Source organism: Marmota monax, unplaced genomic scaffold (assembly GCF_021218885.2).
Source record: "Marmota monax isolate L192 unplaced genomic scaffold, Marmota_monax_Labrador192_F-V1.1 WCK01_AAM20220418_F8-fsc00176, whole genome shotgun sequence".
In the NCBI taxonomy this organism is placed as follows: Eukaryota; Metazoa; Chordata; class Mammalia; order Rodentia; family Sciuridae; genus Marmota; species Marmota monax.
Genome location: NW_026694774.1, coordinates 531,823 through 550,260, shown reverse-complemented (window position 1 = coordinate 550,260; position 18,438 = coordinate 531,823).

The following is an 18,438-nucleotide window of genomic DNA, read 5'->3' as shown; positions in this document are numbered from 1 at the left end:
TGTTTATAAATAAATATAATAAAGATCAATTGACAACTAAAAAATAATGGCATAGTATTGGCACCAAAATAGACTTGTAGACCAATGGTACAGAATAGAGGACACAGAGACAAACCCATATAAATACAGTTATTTCATAGTAGACAAAGGCAAGAGGAGAAAAGATAACCTCTTCAACAAATGGTGCTGGGAAAACTGGAAATTCATATGCAGCAAAATGAAATCAAGCACCTATCTCTCATCATGTACAAAACTCAACTCAAAGTGGACCAAGGACCTAGGAATTAAACCAGAGACCCTGCACTTAATAGAAAAAACCATAGATCCAAATCTTCATCATGTCAGATTAGATCCTGACTTCCTTAATAAGACTCCTATAGCACAAGAAATAAAATCAAGAATCAATAAATGGGATGGATTCAAAGTAAAAAGCTTCTTTTCAGCAAAAGAAATAATCATCGAGGTAAATAGCAAGCCTACAGAATGGGAGCAAATTTTTACCACATGCACATCAGATAGACCACTAATGCCTAGGATATATAAAGAACTCAAAAATCTTCTAACCAAAAAAAAAAAAAAATCAATAAATGGGCCAAGGAACTGAACAGACACTTCTTAGAAGATGATATACAATCAATCAACAAATATATGAAATAATGTTCAACATCTCTATCAATTAGACAAATGCAAATGAAAACTAATATTTCATCTCACTCCAGTCAGAATGGCAGCTATTAAGAGTACAAACAACAGTAAGTGTTGGCAAGGATGTGGGGGGAAAGGCACACTCATACATTGCTGGTGGGACTGCAAATAGGTGCAAACAATATGGACAGCAGTATGGAGATTCCTTGAAAAACTTGGAATGAAACCACCATTTTGACACAGCTATCCCACTCCTTGGTCTATTCCCAAAGGACTTAAAAACAGAATACTACTGTGACACAGCCACATCAATGTATACAGCAACACAATTCACAATAGCTAGATTGTGGAACAAATGTAGATGTCCTTGAGTAGATAAATGGATAAAAAAAAAAAGGTGATGTAGGGCTGGGGATGTGGCTCAAGCTGTAGCGCGCTTGCCTGGCATGCATGCTGCCCGGGTTCCATCCTCAGCACTACATACAAACAAAGATGTTGTGTCCGAAAACTAAAACTAACTAAATAAATAAATATTAAAAAAACACACAAAAATGTGATATATACACAATGGAATATTACTCAGCAATAAAAGGGAATAAAATCATGGCATTTCCAGGTAAATGGATTGAGTTGGAGAATATCATGCTAAGTGAAATAAGCCAATCCCCAAAACCAAAGGCCAAATGTTTTCTCTGATATGTGGGTGCTGATCCATAATGGGGATGAGGGGAGCATAGGAGGGATGGAGGAACTTTAGATAGAGCAAAGGGGAGGGAAGGGAAAGGAAGGTCCATGGGGGTAGGAAAGATGGTGGAATGATATGGACATCATTACCCTAAGTACATGTATGAGACACGAATGGTGTGACTCTACTTTGTGTACAACCAGAGACATGAAAAATTGTGCTCTATATGTGTAATACAAATTGAAATGCATTCTACTATCATGTATAACAAATTATAGTTTATAAATAAATTAAATAAAAAGAGGCTCCCTACTGGTTAAATTGAGAGAATTTGAGCATCACTAAGAAAATTAATAGCAGTGGATGGAAATTTTTCAAATGAATTTAAATGCATGAACTCATAATTATACTTAAACTAAACAAAATAAGAACAAAAATAAAATAAAATACAATCCTACAAAGAGTGTTTGCATAAAAGAGACCTTTAAATTTACATGCACACAGCATGTTTCCATTTAAACAGCACCCACATCATGTCTCAGTGAGTAATTAAGGGCTTAAATTATGACCCACTGCACTATTTGTATATGTTTTTTTTAACTAAGGTACTCCATATATTCTACAAACAAAATGCCTGTTGAATAATTATTGTTAATAGGGATTGAACACCCTTAAATTTGTTGTCTGTAACTAAGAAATGAAATTTTCTAGTGTTTGCAAAAATGGAGGTGTGTGAACTAATCACAAAGAGTAATTTCTTTATTTCTTAGTACAGAGGCAGTCTTGGGTACAGATATCTGAAACCTATACCCTTTCCTTCTACTTAAAGATGTCTATTACCTTGAAGAAGACCCTTTTTTACCCACAAGATATTTTCTATAATCTCTCTTTTAATTTTTTTTTAGTCATAGATGAACACACATATCTTTACTTTTATGTGGTGCTGAAGATCGAATCCAGTGCCTCACACAAGTGAGCCAAGCACTTTACCACTGATCTACAGCCACAGCCCTCCATAATCTCTTGGGCTCCAATATTTTACAATTTAATGAAAATTCTCTTTGGAGAATAATTTTAGTTTGTTGTGGTGTTTTTCTATTTGAGCAGACAATAACTTTCTGTGGAATACCCATGAGTTTAGATGTCAGTAATTTCACCTTCCAAATTTTGGTTCATAGATGCATGTATAATGCTTTATGCTGTTCTTACCAATTTATCAAGTAACTGAATCTTTTGCCATTCTGTTGGCTCACTCACTTAATAATTCCACTGCTTTACCTTTCCAAATGTGTTCATTGAACTTAGACAACTACCTGTGAATTTTGGCTTGGACAGACCAACCTATTAGACCACTGAGTTGTAGGATCACTCATTCTTTCTACCAACTGCCAGCACTTACTCTACTCCCCTCCAACCCCTTTGCCAACTGCACAAGCAATGAAAGTACTTACCTATAGACATTAAATAACTATGTATGTTCTAAAAATGTCATGAGCAGGGTGGGAATCATGCCCAGTGATTTTTATGTACCTATTTTCTATTTATACATGTATGGAAATTTTATGTTGCAGGAAAACATTTACTGAGAAAACATTTTTGTTTTGCCCTTGGGGATTCATTTGTTTTACCTTTATATTATGTACCTTAGTTAATGATCTTGAAATGGTCACTTCTAAATCTATGATAATATGTATCATTGGGAAAAAGAAGAAACAAAATCACTAATATATGGCAATTTTATAGTTTTGTGTATATAGCACAGCATCAGAAATATAGAAAAATGTATGGTAATGTAGATGGCAACTTACTTCCACAGTGCACATTGAGAGTTTACTGTCTATCTTAACATTTAAGTCATATAATATGAGTTAATCAGAATGCATTAAACATGATGAAGAATTGGGATGATTTTTATATATTCTAGAGTTCCAGTAATTATCAATCCCTGACAATTAAAATGATGCTGGTGTTCCCAAGGAAGTCTAGCACTTAAAGTACCTATTGGCCACATCATTACCTGTTGTCATAGTCCTGTGTTTTATTTATTCATGCTTTCATTCAATACGTAGTCATTGAATGCCTACAGATTAGTACTTTCATTGCTTGTGCAGTTGGCAAAGGGGTTGGAGGGGAGTAGGGTAAGTGCCAGCAGTAGGTAGAAAGATTGAGATCCTACAACTCAGTGGTCTAGTAAGTTGGTCTGTACAAGTCAAAATTCACAGGTAGTTGTCTGAGTTCAGTGAACACATTTGGAAAGGTAAAGCAGCGGAATTCTTAAGTGGGTGATCCAAAAACTAGGAGGGTGGACATCTTGTGAAAAATAGGGCAGTAACAACTGATTTGTTAAAATAAATTAGACTGATAAATGTCTTTTATCTATACCTTTCTAGATGATATCATAAAATCCCATGGCTTTGAATATCATGTATAGTTTAAAGACTACTGTGTTCATGTATCCTGCCTCTGTCTCTCCCCTACTCTTCAAACTCCTATATCCAATTGTCCATTTGAAATCTCCACTTGATATTGAATTGGCAAGCAAACTTAACACAGGAAAAATGGAATTCTTTATTTTCATCCCCCATTCTATTCCTTCAGTAACCTTCCCCTTCTCCATAAATTCTATGACCACTCATTTATTTCCTCAAATAAAAAGACATCATTTTCTTTTCTTCACTGCTAGCTGCCCCTCCTGTATTTACTGCACTAGCAAATGCTATCAGTACTATCTTTGAAACATATCTTAAATATCTTAACCTCTTTTTGTTTCCAACACCATCAACTAGTCCAAACCAGCATCCAATCTCACCAGGACAAAAGGAATTATTTCCTATCTGATTTCCCTGATTCTGTTGTTGCCCCACATACCCCAACTCTGTACACTTCAACTCAAATAATCTTAAAAGAATAAGCTGGGTCAAGTTATTGCCCAACTAAAAACCCTCTAGTGACTTTCCACTATACTTCAATAAAATCCATACTTCTCACCATGTGCACCATGACCTAATTACTTATCTACCCTGTGTACACTATGCTCTGTGTATACTAGGTTTTTCCCCTGTGCTATGAACAAAAAAGCAAGTTGTTCCAACTACCCTATGAAATCAGCAGCTCCCAGATCTTTTCATATGAATGGTGCTTTTTTATACTTCAGGTCTCAGATGAAATGCAACTACCTCATATGTGTCTTCCTTATGGACTCTGTGTAAAGAAAGGACTCAAAATCTAAGTCAGTATCTGTTTTATTCAATTGTTTATATCACCACTTGTTTATCCTTTCATTTCAATGTGATCTCTGTAAGGACAGCTATGCTTCCTGTATCTTTAGTATCTAGAACAGTGGCTTGCCACAAAATAGACACTCAAGAACTAATTATTGTCTGACCAAATAAAGAATTTATGTGAAAACCAGGGAAATATACTTTCTCAGCCCTAACTGCTCTCATTCCCTCCTATTCCAGTGAGAGAAAATCCTTTAAAGATATCAAACTAGATACCTAAAAATCTAGCAGTTTTCTAATAAAGAGATGATGAAGATATTATATTCCTATTATCTATTTTTAATATTAGTTAAAAGACATATCAGAAACACTGTGCCAAATAATATATATATTATTATATATATAATAATATTATTATAATAATATATATATAATATATATATATATATATATATATATATATATTCATTCTTAAAACAACCAATAAACAGCTATGCTGTTTCTGCCCAAACATCAATCCCAGGGCATGAGTAACTGTGTGAGATTTGTAATCATGTAAGGGATACCATTGTAAAATGCTTATGATGAAATTTGAACTTTTCTCTAGTGAAATTAATATAGTGGAAAACCTAGAAATCAGGAATTATTGTTTCATAAATATGAATTTTCTTCAGATATCCATACAGCTGCCATACCTGGTGGCTTAGATGCCTAAACTCTATTGCAATAAATGTGGGAATACCATTTTGCTAATTGGATATCCTAAAGTTCTAGGGATGATTTAGAAAAGAATCAGCTGTAGGAAAAACTATGCTGAGGGACTTCACTCCAGATCACACTGAATATTCTTGCCAAATACAAGGAGATTCAAACATCCTTGAAAATCCATAAGGAAATGAATTGTAATGTTCTGATTTTTAGGATGGGAATCAATGCCAATGTTTTTTAAGTAATTTGAACATTATGTTATTTTGGGGGAAAACAAAAAGCAGGGACATTGATTTTGTGTATAAATACTTAGATATGTGCTGAAAGACATACTATAATGATATGGCTTTCAAATATGGCTATACACTTTCTTATTTTTATTATTCACACAAATATTTTAATGTATGTTTGTTGTTTCTAATCATAGTCACTTAATCAATATACATGGAAATACAAAGTAAAATTTAAATGGATGAATTGGGGTATTTTAGATGTTGAAAAAGCATTTTATTATAGTAAGATTCATATCTATTTAAAAAAATTAGTTGTTGATGGACCATTATTTTGTTTATTTATGTATATGTGGTACTGAGAATGGAACCCAGTGTCTCACACGTGGTGGTCAAGTGCCCTACCACTGAGCTAAAACCCCAGTCCCTATGTCAAATTTTTGAAAGGTTGAAATGCATTATTTTACTCCTTGGCTACAACTATTTTAATTCATTTTTTGAGTGGCTCTATAGTTGGCATCTCAATTTAATAGCCTCAACTTCTTCCAAAGTACCAATATGGATTTATGACTTATTGCTTTCTCTTGTATTAGTAAAAGACCAGTTTGAAATCAAAGGCATGGCCATTTGGAAATTCTTGAGATTCAGGGAAACTTGTTAAGACTAATGACAATTTCATATAATATTCCGAAATATCCTTTCATTAATTGACAGTATTACCTCTGAATTTTTTTTAACTTGGGAAAAAATTTCAAATTTTCTTCTATCTATCATAATGCTTAGAAAGAACTATTTCTTGTGGTACTGAGAAGTAATAAAAATGTGTGTGTTTTTCACTTTCAAGAGGGTTATAATGTTTACTTCATTTATTAACATAGTACTTCATGATGCAATCAATCCATTAGTGCCCTAACCCTGTAGGGAAGTTAAAACTTTGAAAAGGAAAATAATGTCTCAGATAAATCATTTTGATGATTCTACCTTTGGGAAATTCTGAATCAGCACAGTCTATGCAATCCACTTAACTTAAAAAGAGCTAAGTTTAGAAAGGCATAACTGTAGCACAGCCGTTAAAGTTGCTTTTGTTGTATCCCTTTTTCTTTCTCCATACAAATATGTAAAATATCAAAATACAGTGCCCTAAAAGCAAAATGTGGTATGGATTATATTACAATCAAATGAGAAAAAAAGGTATTCCTAAATTTTGAAACATAACCCCCTAATTTTTCCTTTTTATATTTTATTTGTTCTAATTAGTTATACATGACAGCAGAATGCATTTTGTCACATTGTACACAAATGGAGCACAACTTCTCATTCCTGTGGCTGAACACAATGTATCGTCACACTGGTCATGGCTGAACACAATGTATCGTCACACTGGTCATGCAATCACACATGTACATATGGTATAAATGTCCATTTGATTCCACCATCTTTCCCACCCCCTCACCGCCTCCACTCCCCTCACTCCCCACTACCCAATCCAAAGTTCCCTCATTCTTCCTAATCCCCACCACATTGTGGATCAGTATCTGTATATGAGAGAAAATATCCAGCCTTTGTTTTTTGGGGGATTGGTTATTTGACTTAGCACGATATTCTCCAACTCTATCCATTTACATGCAAATGCCATAATTTCATTATTCTTTAAGTCTGAGTAATATTTCATTGTGTATATATACCACAGTTTATCCATTGATCTATTGAAGGACATCTAGTTTGGTTCCATAGCTTAGCTTTTGTGAATTGAGCTGCTATAAATATTGATGTGGCTGCATCACTGCAGTATGCAGATTTTAAGTCCTTAGGGTATAAACTGAGGAGTGAGATAGCTGGGTCAAATAGTGGTTCCATTCCAAGTTTTCTGAGGGATCTCCATACTGCTTTCCATAGTGGCTGTACCAATTGCAGTTCCACAAGCAATGTACGAGTGTACTTTTTCCCCGATATTCTTGCCAACATATGTTATTGCTTGTATTCTAGATAATTTACATTCTGATTGGAGTGAAATGAAATCTTTGAGTAGTGTTGATTTGCATTTCTCTGATTGCTAGAGATTTTGAACATTTTTTTTCGTATATTTGTTGATCAATTGTATTTCTTCTTCTGTGACGTGTCTGTACAGAGATATACTAACAAAAAAGGCATGGTATTGGCATCAAAATAGACATGTAGAATATGATAAAGAATAGAAGACACAGAGACAAACCCACATAAACACAGTTATTTCACACTAGAGAAAGGTACCAAAAAGTTACATTGGAGAAAAGATAGCCTTTTCAAAAAATGGTGCTGGGAAAACTGAAAATACATATGTAGCAGTATGAAATTATACCCCTATCTCTCACTCTGCACAAAACTCATCTAAAAATGAATTAAACACTTAGGCACTAGAACAGAGACCATAGGCCTAATAGAAAAAAAGTTGGCCCAAATATTCATCATGTCAGCTTATGACCTAACTGCCTTAACAAGACTCCTAAAGAGCAAAAAGTAAAATCAGTGCTCAATAAATGAGGTGGATTCAAACTAAAAACCTTCTTGTTAGCAAAGGAAACAATAATGTGAAGCGAGAACCTACAGAATGGGAGAAAATCTTTAATCGCAGGCACCTCAGATAGAGTATTAATCTCCAGGATATACAAAGAATGCAAAAAACTTAACACCAAAAAACAAATAACCCAATCAATAAATGGGCTAAGGAACTGAACAAACACTTCACAGGAGAAGAAATAAAATTGATCCATATTTCATTGTCCATGTAGCTTGCTTCATAAAAATTATCTTGCCCATACCCATTCTCATTAGTAATAAGAAATGCAACACATCTATTACAGTCTTCTTTCTTGGTAATGCATAACCTAGTAAGCTACAGTTTAGGGCTAATTGTACTTAAATCCTTTTTATGCTATTAATATTACAAAGGTATTATTTTCCCTCCCACTACTTCTCTAGATTGCACTACTAAACTAGATTTCTGGTATCATTTAAAGTCCCTGCAAGCTAGCAGAGAAGATATTTGCATTGATTTTTATACTTAGGGAATCTAACCTAGCCATCTCACAACTTATTCATACTAAAAATATCTGAGAACCCCAATGACTGTTACAAGTCACCAAAACATAGCAAATATTTAATTATCTGTTGATAGGGCACCTTAATAATTAGATTAGAAAGTTTCAGTCTTGGAATGAATATTTATTGAACATCTATTCAAAATGTCATTGAATCCACAGAAGAGCTATACTTTCAAAAAGGTAATTTTTAAAAAACAACTCATCATCAGTGATATTATAGTCTATTCATGCAGAGACAGACATTCACTGTTTCAGCACTTCAAAAATATAAAACAGCTATGCAGAAGATATCATTAGGAACTAAATGAGTGGTAAGCACAGTGCTGAATACAATAGCTGAATGGAGGAAATAATCACTATAACTTGAAATCAGAGAAGGTTTTTTGATGCAAATAGGTCTCGCATTGTGTCTTTGACCAGTATATCTTACTTTTCCTTGAATGTTGTCAATATAAATTCATATTTCAGAATTACAATTTTTTTCAGTTCCTTATAACAATGAAATATAAACCTTATGATTTTTTCAAACTACTTATATGCCCTTTACTCAATATGCATCCTTAGGATGTATGCATTTAATAGTATATTATTTTCCATTTTGATACATTATTTCATAGTTGTTTTCAAGTGTCATGCATGCCACCCAGGCACACTGTTACCCTGAGCTAAGAGTGTGAAGGCTTCAGAGGTCAAAATATCCTATGTAATTTCTTACCCTTCCTCTCAATATTCAGGTAAACTTCAGAAAAACCTTAAAAATCATATGAAAATCACATTTTAACTGTAGCAAGTGAATTAAACAAAATCTGATTTAGAGTGTGATTTTTTTTATTCATAGGTGAATATAAGTTAATTACATGCATGCCTTGCTCCTGTATGTTGAAATCTCCTTGAGAACTGGGACCATGTTTAATTCATGTTTGTATAATCCCTTTCCCACTATAAGCATTTAGCATGGTGACCACTCAATAAATGTTTAGTGAACTGAAGCCAATGTTAACAGTATGAATGTGAGAGAGAGAAATGACAAAATTCATGAGAAATTAACAAGTAAGCAATTTAAATTCAGATATCCTGTTTGGAAATACTTTTATCTGCTGAAAGTATTTTGACAATACACATTCAATTTTCTATTATATCCCCATTGTGTTCTTTGTATCCAACCAGATAATGTTGTATTTTAAATAGTTTATGAAAAATATATGTCTCTACACACATATGCTAATAAGATTTTCTTGAAGGAATACACTTGCTTTTCTTACTAGTGTTTGCTTATTAGCAATCAAGAGGCAGTTTTCCTCATGAATTTAAATCAGCTCTATTTCTCACCATCTTCAATAAGTGAGATGTTTCACAAAGAAACCATTGGGTATCTTAAGAATTCATCCATACCTACTTACTTTCCAATACTATAGATTCCATTTACTCAATTTATGTGCCCCATATGTCACAGAAAATAATTAGTTTGTTTTTTTCGTAGATAATCAAGTGAATAATTTATCTCTTTTGCTGAGTTGTTTTGAAAGAAAAAAATAATGATGGTTCCAATAAGGACTTCTAACAAATTAACTTTGAGAATGATCTAATTACCTCTGCCTTAAAATATAAAGCTTTGAAAGAGATGACATAATTATATATCATCCCCAAATTAAAAAGAAAACAATTTGAGCCCTCAACATATATTTCTGAATAGAACTATAGTCACATCTTCTCTGCCACCTTGCTGGGCCACAGAAAGGTTGAATGTCTATAAATATACTGTATATTTCAAAAGTTTCATGATTGAGATCTCTCCAGATTCATTTTGGAAGCTATTTTATCAATTGTTGTGCTGGCATTATGAATACATATTGATTCAACTGCTTTTTAAATGATTACAGCTATAACTGATAAGCCAAAAATATATAGAAGAAATAACAATGCTCTTTCAAGTTTGATTTTGGGACAAGCCCATTAACTAAGTGACATTTCTTTCATAACAGTGAAAGAGAACCTTTCTTAGGTCCATAATTATAGTGTCTCTAATTTAGATTCTGACCCAATAAACTTCTTCCAAAATTTTATCGAAACAAGTATTTAAAAATGAAATTTTATTATTATTTTTATAATCATTTAACTATTTCATTTCATTGATGCTTTACATTTCTTTTTAGAGCCCATTAATGTGAACTAGACACAGTAACATTTTAAAATGTATTCTTAAATGCTTTAGGATGGTTGCCAGATACTATTATGTGTGATGTAAATATAGCACTCTGTTCTGGAAATATATACTTGATGAAGCATTCTTCTCAGTTCCTGGAAAAGCTGCCACTTGCCACATATTTGCTTCAAAACCCTATTCAGAGGAAGGCAAATTCTTGCATATAATCTACATTCTATGATATCTGGAGTAAGGTTTGTGTAGTTTAGAATAGTCCTTAGTTTCTTTGAATAGAGATTTAGCAATTCTTAAAATAATTGCTTGTACTCATTCAATCAGAAAAATACTTTACTTTCTAGTCTAGGTCTTCTTTGAGAGCTATTTCTGTCTTGTCCACCTCCTATTCTTCTATTCATCATCCACACACAAACTGTCTCACAGCATCTCTTTGTGCAGTCATTCAATAAATATTTTTAGGTACCTCTTATGTTCTTTCTGAGCACTGTGTTAAGTGTGTTTTGAGCAAAGTAACAATAGTGTCTGAAGTAATAGAATCTAAAGTTTTCAGGAGGTGCATCAAATAACTACCCACAGAATATAAAATAGCAACTGTGATTAGTGCTCTTTAAGAAAGCAACATGGTAATCTGAGAGCTTAGAATTGTGTTGATATCGGAGATTTTTGCCTCATTTCTTCTTAGGCAGTATTATTCACTACTCTCTCTGTGCACCATTCACTTTCCTGTGCTCCCCTACTGTTTAAGGTATATGTTATTTTTATTTTTTTATTTTTTTGCTATACTTACACACACACACACACATACAACAGGATCTTAATTTTATTTTTAATACTTCTTATTTTTTAAAAATATTTTTTTAGTTAGAGGTGGAAACAATACCTTTATTTTATCTTATTTGGTGCTGAGGATTGAACCTATTGCCCCATGCCTGCTAGGCAAGTATTCTACCTCTGAGCCAAAACTCCAGCCCAATAATTTTTATTTTTAATTGACACATAGTAATTGTATATTTTTATGAGATAGAGTGTAATGTTGAAATATGTGTATATTATTTACAGTGTTGAAATACATATTTTCTTTTTACCACTGTTCACACTATAAGAATTTTTCATGTGCTTTTCCTCTTAGAAATCTGTACATTTAGACTTCAAAAATAAGCAAACATAGGTTTAAATTCTATTTCTTCCACGTGTACTATAAGACCTTGGACAAATAACTGAATTTCTCTGAATTGCAGTTTGCTCACATATAAAATGAGGATGATAGACTCTTTCTTAAAGTGTGGGTAAGAACTAAATTATATTATGTAAAGCAGCTAGTAAGCTAGTACAGTTCTGGGAATAAATCCTCTTCCTTATTGGTCAGAGGGCTTTTGTATCCATTTTTGTTTCTTGATGCCTAATTTATCATAGTTTCCTGATTCATGTTGCTGAATGAATTTTCAACACAGAATATCCCCACTTTAAGACAAAAATTATTTCTAAAGGCATATATTAACTCATTTGGTGAAATTCAGACTGTATATATGATATATCTTGATGTTCTGTAGGTGCTGACTAGTTTTAACCTTACAAGACACTTTTGAACACATAGTTAAATTTTTTGTAAGAGGCTGACCTTTCTTAAGCCACCTCACACAAGAGGAGTGGAAACATTCAAAAGGGGGAAAATTGCTGGCTGCATTTATTAATCAACAATTATCTAATTTTGTGCCAGGCAAGAGAAATGTAAGGCATGATTTCTTCAGTTAAGGAGCTTACAATCTAGTTGAGAAGACTGACTCATGAAACTATTATAACAATTAAATGCAAAATTGTGTGGTACTGGTTTTCAGTGCAGTAGGAATCCCGGAAAGGGAGAAATCAGCATGAGCTGCAGAATGTCAGGAAAGACTATTAAGTTACAGCTTCAAATAAAAAGGAGGTTTTTTTCAAGCCTAAGAAGACAAATGGAGCAAAAGAGAAATCATTTGGAAGACTTTCCTTGTGTGACCATTCTTTGCTTTCCGGTTTTGTACTTGAAAAAAGAAATTGACTTAACACCTCATGCACTTAAACAAAAATATTTTCTCTTATATTGATATGAAATACTTCCTTCTATGAAGCCTGTTACAATGCATTTTTATTTCATAATGTGAAAAAGGAAATAGTAACATGTATTATATATGAGTAAAATAATCATGGGGTTTTTAATTAGATTTATTGTCTCAGTAACCAAAAGACCTGACAAAAGCAATTAGAGGAGGAAAACTTTATTTTGGCTCATGGTTTCAGATATCTCAATTCATAGTTGGCTGACTTTATAGTTCTGGGCTAAAGGTGAGGCAAAACACCATGGCAGAAGAGAATGGCAGAAGAAAGCATCTCAGGACATGGAAACAAAGCAGAGAGAACTAGTTTTGCTTAAGAGGAACACAATGTAAACCCAAAGTCACGCCACAGGGACTTAACTCCTCCAACCATACCCTACCTGCCTAGAGTTATCACCCAGTTAAACCATATTTTTGGATTCATACACCTTTCATAATCTAGTTATTTCATCTTTGAATGTTTTTACATTGTTTCATGAAAGAGTTTTGGGGAACACTTCATATCTGAACCATAACTTAGTTGTTCCTATTGCGTTATTTCCAATAATAAAAATATTTAATAAAACTTTTTATTAAACAAGTGTACTTTTAAAATATTAAATTGCACTACCAGTTATCAGGTTTTATTTTAAACACAAATAATGTTGACTTTTGTTCTTTTTTTTTTTTTGCAGTGCTTGGGATTGTACCCAGGTTCTCATATATTCTAAGCAAGCATTCTACTACTGAACTACACAGTTCCAGAACTTGACTTTTACTTTAAATCAAATTCTAATTTAAAAATTTTTGATATTGCTGGGCACTGTGGCACACGCCTGTAATCCTAGTGGCTCAGAAGGCTGAGACAGGAGAATTATGAGTTCAAAGCCAGCCTCAGTAAGGGCTATTGGAGGTACTAAGCAACTCAGTGAGACCCCATCTCTAAATAAAATACAAAATAGTACTGGGGATGTGGCTCAGTGATCAAGTGCCCCTGAGTTCAATCCCTGGTACCAAAAAAAATTAATATCTTGTAACTTCTCTGTTTATTATTAGGTTGCTACTTTACCTATTTTCCACCAGTGCTAATTTAATGGAAACATTGTCTGGAGGTGGGACTTAAGGATAAAAAGTTTTAGGAAATTAGTGATTTCATTATATGGTCAGGTTAGCATTCATGTATACAAGATTTGGGTAAGCTTAGAATAAAAATGTTTCAACATTTGGTGGAAGCTAGTATAATACTCTCTATAAATGTATCCTATGAAATTATGAATGTGAATCATTTCTTCTATGTTAATTGTTGATAGTCTTTGTGATGGAGTTATCAACAATGCAAAAATAACAACATAAAACTCCCCAAATATAAATTATTTCAGAACAGATGAGAAAAACACTGACACATTTTTAAATAGCCATGGAATAAAGGAACACAATGTAGTATTTGGGAAATATTTATTAGTTATTCTTGAGGAATAGTATGTAAAATCCTCCAGAAACTTTATATAATGGTTGCCCAGTTATTTTGTAGGTCAATAACAGAATTCAACAAATAAGGACTCCACATGGAAAAGAATGGAAGATTGGGCAATCCAAAATACAGCTGTTTCAATCATCATTCCAATTTTCATTAATCCTGTTATTCATGTGTGTATTTCTTTACTGAGTAGACAGATTTCTCAAAATTTGGATGTAGGGGCTGCAATTGCTGTTGGTAGAGCACTTTCCTAGCATGTGTGAGGTACTGGGTTAAATCCTCAGCACCACATAAAAATAAATAAAAATAAAGGTATTGTATTCATCTACTCCTAAAAAAATTTAAAATGATGTACATGTATGCATATACATACTGGAGACATCATATCTGATATAATTAAAGATTAATAATTACCAAATAATTTATTTTAAAGACAAATAAATATTATCTTTAATAATTTAAGGCAGAAGTTATATAAAATTTTTACGTGTGAAGAAAAATGTGATTTGTGATAAGATGAATAAAATATAACTATTCTCCTAAAGGAATCTACAAGCTAATGAAAGAAATCCATATACATAAACTACCACAAAAGAGATGTCATAAGTGCTCAAGCTCAAAATGTAAAAACTTTCTTCTCATAACTTTCTTATGTAGACCTACAATAAAATATTCAAATGTAACTCTGTAAAGACATCTTTGAGAAGTTTGACTACTTTTGCTTTGGATAAGTAGCTTTGGGGGGGTTCCATTTTAGAATAAGGATATTGCTTCTAAATCCTAAAGGACTTAATCTTTAGTGTGTTACTGAAGCTATCTCAAAGTTCTCAAGTAGAATTTCACAGAAAATATATTGTAACATAATTCACTGTATTGACCAAATAGAACATCTTAAACTTCCAAGCACATTATCAGAGGTACAAAGCAGTATGAGAACATAATAGGAGAGGAACAAAATATAAGGCATATCTTATGAAGTGAAGGGTTTGAATAAGGCTTCACAGAGGGAATGCTATTATTTAATCTGGTGGGAGGAAGTTATATTTCCTCTAACTTGACTTAGCTTGAGTGTAAGATGTGTGGGTATTTTAAAAAAGAATATGGGCAGAGGAAACTAAAGGTAGACTAAGAACAGAATATGTAAGGCCTTTAATAATGCCATAATGAATTTGAGTTTTATACTGTAAGCTATAAAGAAACATTAATATCAGAATAATATAAATGGAGCCACATATTCAGGTACTTATTTACTTATGAAGTATAGACATTATATTGATGTGGAAAGAAATTAATCACATGGAAAGAGTTGCAGACATTGTCACAGTCCAGGTGAGAAGTAGTAAGGACCTAAACTATAATGTTAATATATTTTATTTTTTTGGTAATAGGGATTGAACCCAGGAACACTGAGCCACTAATCCACATCTACAGCTCTTTTAATATTTTATTTTGAAACAGGGTCTGACTGAATTGCTTAGGGCCTTGATAAACTGTTGAGGCTGACTAAACTTGTGATTCTCCTGTCTCAGCCTCCCAAGCTCTGGGATCACAGGCCTGCACCACTGTACCCAGTTAGAATGTTAATATGCTTTTAAGAAAAGTGGCAGATATAATAAATATTGCAAATGATAAATCAAAATGATATGACATCCATTTAAATGTGGGAAAGAGAGACAAGAGCATACAAATGGTGACTGTGTAGATGGCAATGCTATTAACATAGTTGCAGATACAGAATGAAATAGAAGTTTACAATAGATGAATTCCATTTTATATGTAATTTTGAGATACCAATAAATATTCAGAAATCACTGGGAATTATGTATCCAAATATCTAATAGGAAGATAAAGGGTGAGATAAGAAAGAAACACCTATGGTTAATTTTAGCAAAAATAATGCTAATAAGAGGCTTTTAAAAAACATACCCTTACTCAGTAGATACTTTGTTTAGAATGTTTTTAGGAGACTGAAGAAAGATACAAATAATTTTATTTAGTAAAATGATTATATCATTGTTGCCAATGCAAATAATTTTATTTCTAAAATGTTTGTAGAGTTTTATATTTTTCAACTAACCATTAATAATTTAACAATACCTGTAAAGCTATACACAATGATATTTCTAGACTTGATACATGGTGTTTTGTTTGTGGCAAAAGAAATACTAAAGATCTATATTTATGTCATAATTAATATACTGTTTTACATGAATCATAAGAAACAAAAGCCACAATCTCTAAGAAGTATTTATTAATATTTAGGCCAGGGATAATCCTAATCTCTTACTTGAGAGAAAGAAATCTGAATGGCTTTAACATAAGGCAAATTTCTTAATATTGAACTACACACTAGATTAAAAGTTTAAAAGCATACTGTGTATAATAAAAAGTACTGGGTATGTAAAGTTTCATCAGAGATCCTTCTAAGATCTAGTTAATTATACTGCCTTTTAATTGATCACATCTGAACCATAAACGTGAAGGTTGAACTCCAAACTGTTGTTATATGTGTTTCTCTTTTACTTAAAAGTTACATTTCCTCTAACTTTTCAGTCAATCTTCTGAGTTAAAATTTCAGAAGTTTGCAGGGATGAAATATAACCCCCTAGAGAGTGTTTACATTAAATGAAATTGCTGACAGAATTATGCTGCTGCTGAGGGGTATAATGAAACGCCTCCTTGACTTCTAGGGCGTGGCAGAGGGAATTAGTAAAGAAAGGTGTTAGTAACTGAGAAAAACCTCACTGTCTTTTATATAAGAAGTTAAGTCTGGATCTGTTGCCTTCATGTGTAAGTGAGAATATAAGAAAAAGTGTCATGCTGCTATGAGAGCAGAGAGGAATTGGAAATTGAATTTTCTTCCACAGACCTTTGCTCTGCAACGACCACTGCAATGTTCTATGATGGTAGCAGTCTTATTGTGAGCCAGCACAGACAAATCATTATAACTACATGATTCTCAGACACCAACTCTAGATATCTTAGGAAATAGAGTGTTATTCCCTACAATGAAAATATCTTGTTTGAAAACCCAGTTTGTTATGAACACTGTATTATATATAAAACCACAAAACAACAAAATGGCTAAGAGCAATTTCAGCTGGCACTGTTATACACATAACCAAACACGTATCTGTCTCTAGAATCATCTTCTTGAATCCAGAGACCATTGAAGTGTGTACATATGAGATACTGGAAATCTTGCCTTATACTTTGTATTGTATCTTTTCTTTTACCTCTCTCTCTCTCTCTCTCTCTCTCTCTCTCTCTCTCTCTCTCTCTCTCTCTCTCTCTCTCTCTCTCTCTTTCTTCTTCGATTTTAGGCAAGAAAGGCAGCTTTATCCAAAAAGCAGGCTAGAAAGAAGATGTAGGACCATTCTCACAAATTTCATGTTGAAGGTCAGGTAAGTGTATTGAAGGGAGCAAGCATATTTGGGGTATCCAATTTTTAATCTAATCAGCTAGTCTATCCACAATAATTAGTAAATTAAGACCATTTATATTCAAAATTATTATTGAAAGAATGTAATTGTTTGTGTCCTTATGTTGATTTTCTCCTGTTTATGTTCACCATTTACTCTTTGTACATCATTGACATTGATGGTTTAACACATTGATAATGTTTGATTCTTTCCACTTTCTTATTCATGTCTACTCTTGTGAGATTTATTCTTTCAAATGCTCTCATAATTTTGTGTGTCATTCATCCACTTCTGGGTATAGGGTTCCCTTAAGTATCTTCTACAATGCTTGTTTAGTTGTCATAAATTCCCTTAGTTTATGTTTATCTTATAGGGTCTTTGTTTCTTTTTCAATTTTGAAAGGTAACTTTGCTGCTTATACTAATATTTTTGACTGTTATTTTATTTCAGGACTTGAAATTCATTGTTTCATGCCCTCCTGCAATTTAGAGTGTTTGCTGAGAAAACTGTTATTATTGTAATTGCTTTGTCCTTAAAGTGACTTGGTATTTTTCTCTTGTGACATTTTTTTTTTTTTTTACATGGAATTGAACTCAGGGGTGCTTTACCACTGAGATGCATCCTCAGCACTTTTTATTTGTTATCTTGAGACAGGGTCTTGCTAAGTTGCCTAGGGCCTTGCTGAGTTGCCAAGACTGGCCTTAAATTTGCAATCATCCTGCCTCAGCTTTCCAAGTTGC